This window comes from Hemitrygon akajei, chromosome 1 (genome assembly GCF_048418815.1).
Source record: "Hemitrygon akajei chromosome 1, sHemAka1.3, whole genome shotgun sequence".
Taxonomy (NCBI): domain Eukaryota; kingdom Metazoa; phylum Chordata; class Chondrichthyes; order Myliobatiformes; family Dasyatidae; genus Hemitrygon; species Hemitrygon akajei.
The window spans coordinates 215,635,617-215,649,504 of NC_133124.1; the positions used below are offsets into that span (position 1 = coordinate 215,635,617).

The following is a 13,888-nucleotide window of genomic DNA, read 5'->3' on the forward strand; positions in this document are numbered from 1 at the left end:
CTGGTAAGATTCGTACTTACTGTGGTTTTAAATATGTAATTATTGACCAAGATATTGTTATCAGTATTCAGTAATTTCTAACGAAATAAAACATCACATTAAGCAACACACAAAATGCTGGGGGAGCTCAGAGGATCAGGCAGCATCTATGGAGGGGGATCAGACCACTGACTTCAGTCTACCTCGTTATGGCCTTGCACCTCACTGGCTGCCTGCACTTCTCTGTAAATATCATACTGGATTGGTTGGCTGACAGAAAGCAAAGAGTGGTAACGAAAAAGGGCCTTCTCTGGCTGGCTGCCAGTGAATAGTGTTCCTCAGGGGTCACTGTGAGGACTGCTACTTTTCAAGCTTAATGTTACTAATCTGGATGACAGGATTGTTGGCTTTGTGGCCAGGTTAGCCAGTTAGAGGGGCAGGTATTATTGAGGAAGCGGGGAGTCTACAGATTGAGAGAGCGGGCAAATTAGCGACAGAAAGAACAGTGTAGGGAAGTGTATAGTCATGGACTTCGGTCGAAGGAATTTAGACATAGACTATTTTCTAAGTGGGGAGAGAATTCAGAAATGAGAAGAGCAAAGAGATTTGGGAGTCCTAGTGCACGATTGCCTAAAGGTTAACTTGCAGATTGAGTCAGTGATAGAGAATATTGTTGGCAATCATTTTGAGAGAACTAGAAGATAAAAGTATGGATATGATGCTGAAGCTTTATAAAATACTGGTCACACCACAATTGAAATACTCTGAGAGTTTTAGGCCCCAAATCTAAAGAATGATGTGTGCCATTGGGTAAGGATCCAGAGGAGATTTACGCGAATGATCCCGGAGATGAAAGGATTAACAGACTATTTGATGCCTCTGGGCCTGTACTCAATGTAGTTTAGAACAATGATAACAGATCTCATTGAACCTATTGAATATTGAAAGGCCTGGATAGATTAGACGTGGCGAGGATGGCTGCATTAGGGCGAAAGAGTCCAGGACCAGAGGGCACAGCCTCAGAATAGAAGGAAGTCCCTTTAGATAAGAAATGAGGGGGAATTTCTTTGGCCACAGGGCAGTGAATCTGTAGAATTTAGAGCTACAGATGGCTGTGGAGGCCAAATCATTGCGTATATTTAAAGTGGAAGTTGACAGGTTTTTGATTAGTCAGGGCGTCAAAGGTTACAGAGAAAAGACAGAAAAATGGGTTGGGGGGGATAATAAATCAGCCATGATGGAGTGACAGAGGCAGACTTGATGGACCAAATGGCCTAATTCTAGTTTAGTCATTCTGTTATGGTTTTCCCTCATACTAACTCCATGCACTGATGCGATGAAGTGAACTGTATGGACAGGTTGTAAAATAGAGGTTTTTCCACAGATATGTGATGGTAATAAACCCATTTACCAACTTTTAACCTGTGTGTTGCTTCAGATTCATCACCTGCACTCTCACGTCAATAACGAAGGGCGAAATGTTACACTATTAATACGACGGGCAGAACAGCCTTGTGCTGTGACTATTCAGCAACTCTGTGAAACTGTCCCACTGCATTTCAATAATTAGCACTTGTTTTTGTTTATTACTGTGGTGAAACTCACAGCAGTGGTTGTACTGGGACATCACTGAATAGGCAAAAGGGCGGCATGGTAGTGTAGCAATTACAGCAATTGGTCTACAGCACCAGCAATCACTGATCAGGGTTTAATTCCCACCATTGTCCGTAAGGAGCAACTAGGTTCATCCCGAGGCCATGTTGGTTTCCTCTAGGTGCTTCCCGTTTCAAAGACATACGGGTTAGGGTTATTAACTTGTGGGCATGCTATTTTGGTGCCAGAAGCACGGCGATACTTTTGCGGGCTGCCACCAGCACATCCTCGGACCGCATTGATCATTGATGCAAAATGGTACATTTCACTCTTAAGTTTCAATCTACGCGTGACAAATAAAGGTGATCTTAAAAGATCTTAAATCTTACCTCCACTCCACCTTCACACAACAAAGGTACTGTTTCTAAACAGCCCTGGTTAATAAAGCACAAAGCCCCGACCAAGTCCTCCTGCCTTCCAATACTCAGCTCTCCAGAACACCTGGATCAAGATCAACTTCATAAAATTCCACTCCAAGCAGTGACTTTGACCAGTTTGCACTTTTTCTGTTCGAATTGTGTTCTTTCTTGTAAATATTTAGCATAATATTTCAAACGAGAGGACATGATTATTCAAACGAGAGGACATGATTTGAGAGTTAGGGGGCAAAAGTTTAAGGGAAACACGAGGGGGTATTTCTTTACTCAGAGAGTGATAGCTGTGTGGAATGAGCTTCCTGTAGAAGTAGTAGAGGCCAGTTCAGTTGTGTCATTTAAGGTAAAATTGGATAGGTATATGGACAGGAAAGGAGTGGAGGGTTATGGGCTGAGTGCGGGTAGGTGGGACTAGGTGAGATTAAGAGTTCGGCACGGACTAGGAGGGCCGAGATGGCCTGTTTCCGTGCTGTGATTGTTATATGTTATATGGTGTTATAATTTATGATTCAAGTTTTTCTTGTGAACACAGTTTCAAAGATTAATAAAGATTAGCTTTGTTTGTTCACATGTACATCAAAACATGCAGTGAAACCCATCATTTGCAAACTCAACCAACAAAGTCAGAGAGTGGGCTGGGGGCAGCCCACAAGTGTCGCCATGCTTCCACGCCCACAGCTCACTAACCTGTTCGGGCATATTCTAGAGTTGTGGAATTTAGTAAATATTAATTTCAATGGCAACCAGTCTTCAGATTTGAAGCAACATACAAAATGCTGGAGGAACTCAGCAGGCCAGGCAACATCTATGGAAAAAAAGTACAGTTGATGTTTTGGACCGAGACCCTTCGGCAGGACACATTCAGATCTGAATCTGTGGATTGTAGACTGAATTTAAAACGCAGCTCAGAACACTGGTCTTCATGGAGCTGCAGACCGAGATCGACTGCAAACCAGGGAACACCCAATGACCTCAGATGAATGCAATAAACCCTGTGGCCTGTGACGTCTGTATATGCGTGAATGCAACTCAGAGACAGCAGTGATTAACAATAGACAACAGACAGTAGGTGCAGGAGTAGGCCATTCGGCCCTTCTAGCCAGCACCGCCATTCACTGTGATCATGGCTGATCATACACAATCAGTACCCCGTTCCTGCCCTCTCCCTATATCCCTTGACCCCGCTATAAGAGCTCTATCTAACTCTCTCTTGAATGCATCCAGAGACTTGGCCTCCACTGCCATCTGGGGCAGAGCATTCCACATATCCAACACTCTCTGGGTGAAAAAGTTTTTCCGCATCTCTGTTCTAAATGGCCTACCCCTTATTCTTAAACTGTGGCCTCTAGTTCTGGACTCACCCATCAACGGGAACATGCTTCCTGCCTCCAGTGTGTCCAATCCCTTAATAATCTTATATGTTTCAATCAGATCCCCTCTCATCCTTCTAAATTCCAGTGTATACAAGCCCAGTCGCTCCAACCTTTCAACATATGACAGTCCCGTCATTCCGGGAATTAACCTTGTGAACCTACGCTGCACTCCCTCAATAGCAAGAATGTCCTTCCTCAAATTTGGAGACCAAAACTGCACACAATACTCCAGGTGGGGTCTCACCAGGGCCCTGTACAGCTGCAGAAGGACCTCTTTACTCCTATACTCAATTCCTCTTGTTATAAAAGCCAGCATGCCATCAGCTTTCTTCACTGCCTGCTGTACCTGCATGCTTGCTTTCATTGACTGATGTACAAGAACACCTAGATCTCGTTGTACTTCCCCTTTTCCTAACTTGACTCCATTTAGATAGTAATCTGCCTTCCTGCTCTTGCCACCAAAGTGGATTAACAGTCAATCTCAGATATCTGGAGTGTTGATGTGAAGGTGTCGGCGTTTGGAAATTATATGCAGCTCAAAGGAAGCATTGTCAACCCAAAGTATTGAAGTAAACAACTATTGAAACCGGATCGAGTTACCATTGAGTATGAAAATGTGATGTACATCATGAACCTCTTCCAAGAGTGTCCCCAGTGTGATTCTTGCTTGTTTTGCTGAATAAGGACTTCTATATCACCAGTTTCAGTGTCTCTCTGGTGACTTTGTTCACAGTCACAACAAACCCTAACCTGTACTTCTTTGGAATACGTGAGGAAATGAGGGTACCTGGAGGAAACCCATGTGGTCACGGGGAGAACGTGCAAACTCCTCATAGACCGTGGTGGGAAACAAACCCCTATCGGTGATGCTGCCGATGTAAATGATCGCACAAACTCCGATGTTACCATACCACCTGAATGCTTACGTGCTACATGCCTGTTGGGAGTTTCTCCATTGGCCCTAGGCAGAATGTACTTGTGCATATAAACAATAAACTCAACTTTGACCTTCAGTTTACAGAGCAAGCACATAAAGCAGCAGTCCTGATGAACAGCAAGCTATAGAAGGCATCTGGCCGAGAGGTAACCATGCTGACTGCGGGCCAATGGAGTCTGCAATGTTTGGAGATGTTTGAAATCCATAAGAGACGGGAGCAAAATTGGCCATCTAGCCCATCATTCTATTACAGCTGAATTATTATCCCTCTCGACCCCGTTCTGTCTTTTCCCCACCCAGAACCTCTAACACCCTAATTAATCAGGAACCTATATCAACCCCCATTTACAATATATCCAGTGACTTGGCCTTGACAGCTGTAGTAAAGAATTCCACAGGTTCACCATTCTCTGACTAAAAGAAGTTCCTTACCTTTGTAGGAAGGCTGTGCAGTCTGGTTCGAGACTCTCACACAATTGTTAACATCCTCTTGACATCCACTCTATCTAGTCCTTTCAAAAGGTTTCAACAAGATCTCCACCCACCCATTCTTCTAAACTCCAGTGAGTGCAGACACAGAGTCATCAGATGCTCCTCATACATTAACCCTTTCATTCCCGGAATCATTCTCGTGGACCTCCTCTGGACACCCCCCCCCCACACACACACACAATGCCAGTACATCCTTTCTTCTTTATGGGGCCCAAATCTGCTCACACACTACTCCAAATGCTGTCTGCCCAATCTCTTGTATAAAAAAAACTCAGCTTTATATTCTTGTCCTCTCAAAAAGAATACTAACATTTGCACCTGCCTTCCTCATCACCAATCAAATCTATTAAAGCTGACTGACAGCTCACTGGACTGGAGCATGCACAATCATTTGGTGTTGAAGTTTAGGTACTGAGTTGGTTCCCCCAGATACACAATCTCCACCCCCACCAAACCACAAAACTTTTCTTTTAAAAAGATCTTTTTAAAAATCTACCTAAATTTAAATTAACACTGATATGGATAAGTGCCAAGTCTTGGATTGACTATAAGACTGTAAAACAATTGAGCCATTCAGCCCATCGACACTGCTCCTCCATTCAATGTCTGATTTATTACCTCTCTCAATCGCATTCTACTGCCTTCTCCCCATAATCTCTGTCACCCATACTAATCAACCTCCGCTTCCAATATACCAAATGACTTGGCCTCCACAGCCATCAGTGGCAATGAATTCCACAGATTCACCAGCTTTTGGCTGCAGGATTGGGGATTAGGTACGGTACATAGAAGATAAGTGTATTTATGATTCTTCTGTCTGGCAAGCAGCCAGAACAACATGCAAAGAAATCTGGACTCCTTCAGAGGATGTCTAATGGGAATAACTGAGAACTCGACTGAAAACAACTCCATCAATGAGATGCACTCAGAACAGACCAATTACTTTGGCACCCAATGAGATTTGCTTGTGGTCTCAAAAGAAAACATTGATTCTGGCAAACCAAACACAGATCCATCCACTGTATCATTTCTCCTCAAGTGTAACACTCTAAATGCACAAAGGAAGGTCTGCGTCAAACCTGCCACCTGCATCTCTCAGAGGCACTCAAGTACTCATCTGGTGTGAAATGCTTGATGATCAGGCCCTCACTATACAATCAGTCACACTTTACCAGGGACCTCCTGTACCTAGAGAAGTGGTCACAGAGGGCATGTTCTTGGTGCTGCTGCCGCCCATCCACTTCAAGGTTCAACACGCTGTGCTTTCAGAGATGCTCTTCCGCAGACCACTATTGTAACACGCAGTCCTTCCCGTCAGCTTGAACCAGTCTGACCGTTCTCATTAACAAGGTGTTTTTGCAGCTCACTGGAGGGACTGTGTTTCTCGCACCACTCTCTGTAAAAAGACCGTGTGGGGCCGTGACCACAGTGCAAGCGGATTAGACACGGGATCACGCCGGACCCAACCACATCAGACATGGGACGGTAACCTCACACCCAAAAGCACCAAAGGCGCGACGGCAACCGCGCACCCAACAATGTCAAACACGAAACAGCGCCTGCGCGTCCAACCACATTTAACACATGAGCGTGCATCAGGAAAAGCAGACCTCGCACTTTAATGCTGCATCCTCACTAACAATAACATTAAAAGCCATTCAGCCCAACATTAGCATATGAAGGCGACTGGAAAAAGGAGGAATCTTTCCTTGTTTTTAATGAAGGGCAGCAAGTTGCAGGGGTCAAGAACACACTGTGGGGTAGCTGTGCCGGCAGATTCCATTGTCACGGTCAGAAGAAAGCAGGACAAGGACGTTAATGCAAAGTGTTGCAGGGTTCTTGGCTGAGATGCTCTTACAGAGAGCAAGTATGGACTCGATGGGCTGACTGGCCTCCTCCAGTGCTGTGAACATTCTGTGATTATGTTCAGTCCTGTTACCTCATTGTATCACATGCAAACTTGATTATCCCTGGCGAAGTTAATTATTAATGAGAAGAAAATACAGCTCCCTGCTTCACTACCGCAGGACAAACAGCCGACCTCAGAGTCATAGAGGGCGGGAAATGGCCCTTCCACCCATCACACCCATGCCAGCCCAAACACACCACACTTACCCACATCTGGACTGCCTCCTTCAGGGCTGCCCCCAGCACATCTTCGGGTGTACTGGCTACTAACACGGCGCTGTAGTGCTTGTTGCTTCCCAGTGTTTAGAGTTCAATTCCACCCACCGTTCTGTAAGGACTCTCTGTATGTCCTCCCCCCCAGGTAGGTTAATTGGGCAGCATACAATGTCCTGTGATTAGGGTTAATCAGGTTTGTTGGGGGAGATTAACACAACACAAACAGAGGTAAATGCTGTAATTGCTAAACACAATTAGCTCTCTGAAACCTTTCCTCCCGCCCATTTTAATCTCCCTCTGCCTGACCTGATGACAATTTTCAGCTGACAACACTTACAGTACTTTGGGACTTGTTATTGTGCCAGAAAGTGTTTTTAAAATAGCAAATTATTGCCATTCAAGTACATACTCGTGGGTGGTCTGGGTTAGAACCATTTTGCCCTGCGCAAGATGCACAGTGCATACTCAACACCACCAAGATTTCACAACAGGTTTTGGAGGGAACTTTCACGGTAGCCTATTATCCACAAGCTTCACAGGGATCCTGGAAGTCCCAGAATTTCAATCCACATTCCCAATTTTTTGCAGTTGAATCTTGTGATATTTGGCAAATAAATCCTGAAGCTTTCACCATCACAGATTCAAGGAACACAGGATTTGCATCCGGGTTTGTCTCTATGTTACACACATGAAGTTCACATACCGGTAGCTTCTCCGACTGGTCTCCAGATTGTCCAGAATTCAAGAGTACAACAGAGGCCATTTGGCCCATTGTATGTCTGTCAGTTAAAGAGCTGTGCCAAACACATCTTTACCTTAGAAATTACCTAGGGTTACCCATAGCCCGCTATTTTTCTGAGCTCCGTGTACCATGTGCCGTGTCGTATGACGTGGGTGATCATGGTCTTTCCATGACCATGATAGTTCATAGCAAAATTTTGTACATAAGTGGTATGCCATTCCCTTCTTCTGGGCAGTGTCTTTACAAGACAAGTGACCCCAGCCATTATCAATACTCTTCAGAGATTGTCTGCCTGACATCAGTGGTCACATAACCAGGACTTGTGATGTGCACCAGCTGCTCGTACGACCGTCCACCACCTGCTCCCACGGCTTCACCTGACCCTGATCAGGGGGCTAAGCAGGTGCTACACTTTGCCCAAGGGTGACCTGCAGGCTAGTGAGGGAATTTGGCTTTTTTGACACTGATCAACAGAAAAGACTCGTCAAAGTGAAGTTTCTACAAATTGGTCTAAATTCATTACAATTATTAAACACTAAATAATTGATTGCATAATTATCACCACCTTCAAGTCAATATTTAGTAGAAGCACTTTTGGCAGCAATTACAGCCTTGAGTCTCTGTGGATCGGTCTCTATCAGCTTTGCACATCTGGACACTGCAATTTTTCCCCATTCTTCCTTACAACACTGCTCAAGCTCTGTCAGTTTGCATGGAGATCGTGAGTGGACAGCCCTTTAAGTCCAGCCATAAATTCTCAATTGAATTGAGGTCTGGGCTCTGACATGGCCACTCCAGGACATTACCTTTGTTGTTTTTAAGCCATTCCTGTGTAGCTTTGGCCTTATGCTTGGGGTCATTGTCTTACTAGAAAACAAAATCTTCTCCCAAGTCACAGTTCTCTTGCAGACTGCATCAGGTTCTCCAGGATTTCCCTGCATTTTGCTGCACTCACTTTACCTTCTACCTTCACAAACCTTCCATGGGCATAGCATTTAATCTGGTGGCCAAAAAACTCAATTTTAGTTTCATCAGACCATAGAACCTTCTTCCAGCTGACTTCAGTCTCCCACATGCCTTCTGGCCAAGATTTTATGCCGAGTTGTTTTCAACAGAGGCTTTCTCTTTGCCGCACTCCCACAAAGCTGCAACTGGTGATGCAACTGGGCAACAATGGTATGTGCAGTCTCTCCCTTGGGTCTCTTGGTGGCCTCCCTCACTAGTCCCCTTCTTGCACTGTCACCCAGCTTTTGAGAATGGCCTGCTCTTTTACAGTTTTACAGTTGTGCTATATTCTTTTCATTTCCTGGTGACTGACTTAACTGTACTCCAAGGGATATTCAGTGACTTGGAAGTTTTCTTGTATCCATCACTTGACTTGTGCTTTTCAGCAACTTTTTCACAGAGTTGCTTGGAGTATTCTTTGTTGGACCTTCCCGATAAAGGTGTATTTTTACTACAATCAACTGAAAAACCTTGACTGCACACAGGTGATCTCCATTTAACTAATTCTGTGACTTCTGAAACCAATTGGGTGCACCAGTGATGATTTGGTGTGTCATATTAAAGGGGGTGAATACCTTAGCAATCAATTATTTTGAGTTTTATGTTTGCAATTTAGATCACTTTGTAGAGATCTTTCACTTTGACACTATAGAGTCTTTTTCTATTGATCAGTGTAAAAAAAAGCCAAATTAAATCCACCATGATATTGGCACTGTATCTCGACCCTGCCACCCAATCGAATCCCACCGTCCAACCCTGCCACCCAATCGAATCCCACCGTCCAACCCTGCCACCCAATCGAATCCCACCGTCCAACCCTGCCACCCAATCGAATCCCACCGTCCAACCCTGCCACCCAATCGAATCCCACCGTCCAACCCTGCCACCCAATCGAATCCCATCGTCCAACCCTGCCACCCAATCAGATCCCACCTTCCAACTTTAGGTCCACAGCCCTAAAGATCACCACTTTCCAAACCCAATCCATATCTTGCTACCTTGGCAAACCAGCCAACATAATCAAAGACTCCAGTCACCCCCAGGACGTCCATTCCTCTCCCCTCTTCCATCAGGCAGACGATACAAAAGCCAGAAAGCATGTACCACCAGGCTCAAGGACAGCTTCTGTCCCACTAGGAGCAGCCTGTAGGTGTCACCACACTTCTGGCACCAACCTGCATGCTGACCCTAACCTGTACATCTTTGGAACGAAATAGGAAACTGGGATAGGAAATCCCAGAGGAATTCCATGAGGTTAAATCCACATTATCAAACTAGGGCATACAATAGCTTTAAAACAGTGGGATAGAAGCGCCCCTTCAGGATCTCCACAAGACAGGCAGGATCCACGGAGGGGAATAAGCAGTCAACTCAATCCTCTCCGTAGCCAGTGCTTCGTGTGTGTGTGCACACTGCTCAAAGCTTCGAGCATCTGCAGAAGCTCTTGTGTTTACTGATCTGCAGAGACCCTTCATTTGGCCGAAAGAAAAGGATAGCGGGTAGCCTATATAGATAGGTGGGGGGAGGGAAAAGGGGTGGAACAAGAGATGGCAGAGCAATGCATCCAGGTGAGGAGGTGGTGATAGGCAGGTGGCAGAGGGAAGAGTGCAAATAGCAACCGAGGCTGTGAGGTGATGGGGACGAGGGTGGGGGGGGGGGGGGGGTGCGGAAAGAAACAGGGTTTAAGAGGAGGTAGGGTGGGGTGGGCGCAGGAGGAACTGGTCAGCTCGAGAAAGGCGACAGAGGGGAGCAGTCCACCTGAAATTGTGGAGGATTCACTGATTACACCATCTGGTTGTAGACTACCCAGGCAGGAGGGCTGCATGCAGTCCATACCCTTCCTAGCCCCTCCTCTCCATATACAGACGCAAATGCCTCTGGACCCTCCTCAACCACATGCTCTTTTCTGGCACTCTGAACTCTCCGAGTAAAGAGGTTACCTCTCAGGGCTCTTAATTTCTCTCCTCTTACCTTGTATCTGTGCCCTCTGGACTCCCCCAACCCTGGGGAAAAGACAATGACCATTCTCTTACACATTGTTATCCCTCTCCTCGCCTTGTGGCCTATCGGGCAGCAACCTTGACGTTTCTTTAGCATTTTGTCTGGTTTTTTTTAAATCACTAATTTTTATTGCAACACCAACAAATTACATTCAGTTGCCGATTACACTTTGACTGCTTAACCCAGCCACCCCCCAACCCTCATCCCCACCCCTCCCCCTTTTCCACCCCTCTCTTCCCCCCCCCCCCCCCACCAACTGAGTAGTAGTGCATACACAGACAGAGCATTCCTATCTTAACTGAAAATCATTTAAGTTAGATGCCACAACGGGTTTATAAAAGCGGTTTTGAACCCTGGGAATGTCATTAGGTTTAAGATGGGTTTCCTGTAACAGCGCGATACCTATTTTCTTTCCACGTAAGAAATCTAAAGCCTTTGAACACTTGTAGGGAGAGTTTAATCCTCTAACATTAAATGGTACAATAGTAAGATTTTCTAATTTGTCTGTGTTGCTCATCTTCCCCTGGATCTGTTGTTGTAAGTTGGTGGTGGAGCCCTGAGTTACCCCCTTCCTGCCACCCCTCCCATTTAACCCTTTACTTTGTAACATCTGTGTCACTTAGCAATGTCAGACACTGAACATTAACGGCCCCCCCCCCCTCCCAACACCAACAAATTAGAAAGGCAAAGCAATTCTCATAGACAATCATATCAAAGAGACAAGAAAAAAAAACCTGGTCAAACCATTTAACCTATATAATTAAAACCATTCCTGACTCAAATATAGTATACCACATAATCAAGACTGCAATAGCTCTCTTGCGGGAGACCGTCGCTTAGCGATGATGCCAGTAACGTCTTATCTGGTGCCCAGGAACGTAAACAAGTCCACTGGAGACATAACCCGAAATGAACATGTACAACTAGAGAAAACACTCTGCTGTTTTCAGCTTCATTCTTGATGAGGTATGACATTTGGGTGTGTTGAATATCACCTTAGAGTACAAGAGAAAAGGTATATTCTAGGCAGATTTATATCACATTACCATGTTATCCCTGTACTAACAAGTTAACTGAGCCACTGCCTTATAACTCTGACCTGCAATACTCAGAAACATACTGGCCCCTTAATTAACTAAATACAAATGTGCATCGAATGACTTTCCAATAAAAGAACAACCAGAAAACCTCACATCTAGGACGTTAATTTGCCCGTGCCTGTTAGATTGCGCATACAGGCTGGTCCCAGCTCTTAATGCAGTTCCATCTCCTCCTGAGGGGCGTGTGGACTTTGCCCAGGGTCTTCTTCCATATCTCCCAGCACCGATGATTTCAGGGCTTCTTTCGCTTCCTCTGCCGAGTTAAACGACATCTTCATGCCCTTGATATTCACTCTCAAAATCGCCGGGTACATGAGGAACAAGTCGATCCCCTGTCAGAGTTTAGCACAGATCTCCTTGTATCCCTGCCGTTCCTGCATCGTGCCAGGGCTGTAGTCGGCGAAGAACTGCAGCTGGGTGCCGTCAGGGAGAGTAGGTTTGGCTTTCCTCGCCCCCTCCAGGATAGCCTGCCGGTCGGTGTACTGTAGAAGCCTAAAGACCATGGTCCACGGTCTTGAGGTGTTGGTGGAAAAGCTCCTGTGTGCTCTCTCGATCTTGGAATGCTGTGGGAGTTCTTGAGCACTGGAATCCAATTAGGCAGCATCTCCTGGAGGTAGCCTCTCGGATCGTCGCTCTCAGCGCCTGTCGGTAAGTTTACTAGCGCACATTGTTTCTTCTGGATCTATCCTCCAAGTTGTTTAGCTTCTTCCGTATCTTAGTCACCTCCGCGAGACAGGAGCTAGTATCTTTCTCATTCTTGCATAAGCTAACCTGAATCAAGACATACAAAAAAGCTGGATGAACTCAACAGGTCGGGCAGCATCCATTGACTGCTCATTTCAACGGATGCTGCCCGACCTGCTGAGTTCATCCAGCTTTTTTGTATGTCTTAATTTGACCACAGCATCGGCAGTGTACTTTGTGTTAGCTAACCTGAATGTTGTCTATTTTGTTGAAGACTGTGCTAAGTTTTTTTTAGCATGAATGTCCGCTTGCTCCTTTAACGACCGGAGAATGTTGCCATTCTCTGCCATAAGCTTCTGTATGGGGTCGAGAGCCTTTTCCAGCGACTCCTTTAGCATGTGGGCTACTGTTTCTTGCAGCAATTCCATCTCTGTTGCCATTGTTTGCTTAATTAGTATAACTATTTCTTTGGATGAATCGCTAGCTTGGTGTCATCTGCTGGTATCTTGTTTCTTGGTTGAATTTGGATCTTTTTTTTGAGGTCATGTCTTTAGTTAGATCTTTCTCCAACTCAAACTTGTATTAAGACCATCTATGAGCCCAAAAGAACGTGAAAAAGGAGGGTTATACGTCAGCGCTCAGTGCTGTGCTGCCGTCTTGCCTTGTGCCTCACTGGAAGTCCACATTTTGTCTTTTTTTTAAATCACAAAGCCAAGTTGCAGGCATGTATGCATGTGGTAAGGGCAAAAAACTTCTACTACATTGCAATCTAAACCAGGTACGACATTGAGAGAATTGACAAATGCCAGAAATCATAAGAGAGAGAGACACACACACACACACACACACACACAAGATGCTGCAGGAATTCAGCAGGTGAAGGAGCATCTATGGAGAGGAATAGCAGTTGATGTTTCAGGTCAAGACCCTTCAATGAAGTTCAAAACAGTGACTATTTTTTGTTTGTGTCCATCCCTCTCCATGTGCCTCTGTGGCTAGCTAATACACAGAATGCATGAAATACCTGAAACCAGTTGAAAGCAGGTTAAACTATGTGCTGCATTAAGCTGGGTTAATGGAGTTTGTCATTACCCCAGTATCGTGTCACCCAAATCAAACCGCAAGGCAGCCAAGCAGCACGGCCAGGTACAACACGCAGGGACTGCACGTGAAAACTGGCAATGGACAAGGGATGGGAAGTCAGCATTCATTTTTTTTTAAAGTGCTTTTCCTCTCTTTCCCGGTTCTGACAAAGGCTCTTCAAAGAGAAACGTTAACTCCGCTTTCCTCTCTTCACAACTGTTGACTGAGCGATGTGGAGTTGGAGGCCAGGCTTCCGCTCCACACACAAAGGGTGATGATGGACATTCGTAATCTAGGCCTCTGCTTCACAGCTCTGAGATCAACGATGTGAACGGGGCAGC

The 13,888-nt window shown here is 45.3% G+C and overlaps 1 protein-coding gene across 5 annotated transcripts in view; it reads right to left on the reverse strand.

The window, feature by feature from the left end:
• Positions 1-13,888, reverse strand: part of LOC140735561 (zinc finger MIZ domain-containing protein 1-like) — a 241,122-nt gene that overhangs the window by 140,691 nt on the left and 86,543 nt on the right. Inside the window, exon 1 of one of the 5 annotated variants that reach the window (XM_073060784.1) lies at positions 2,694-2,809. The exons of 3 other annotated variants lie outside the window; for them this stretch is intronic. The gene's annotated coding sequence lies outside the window, so the exon portion shown is untranslated. Of the gene's footprint in view, positions 1-2,693; positions 2,810-13,888 lie in introns of those variants that run through there. One more of the 5 variants, XM_073060794.1, reaches the window with a different exon arrangement.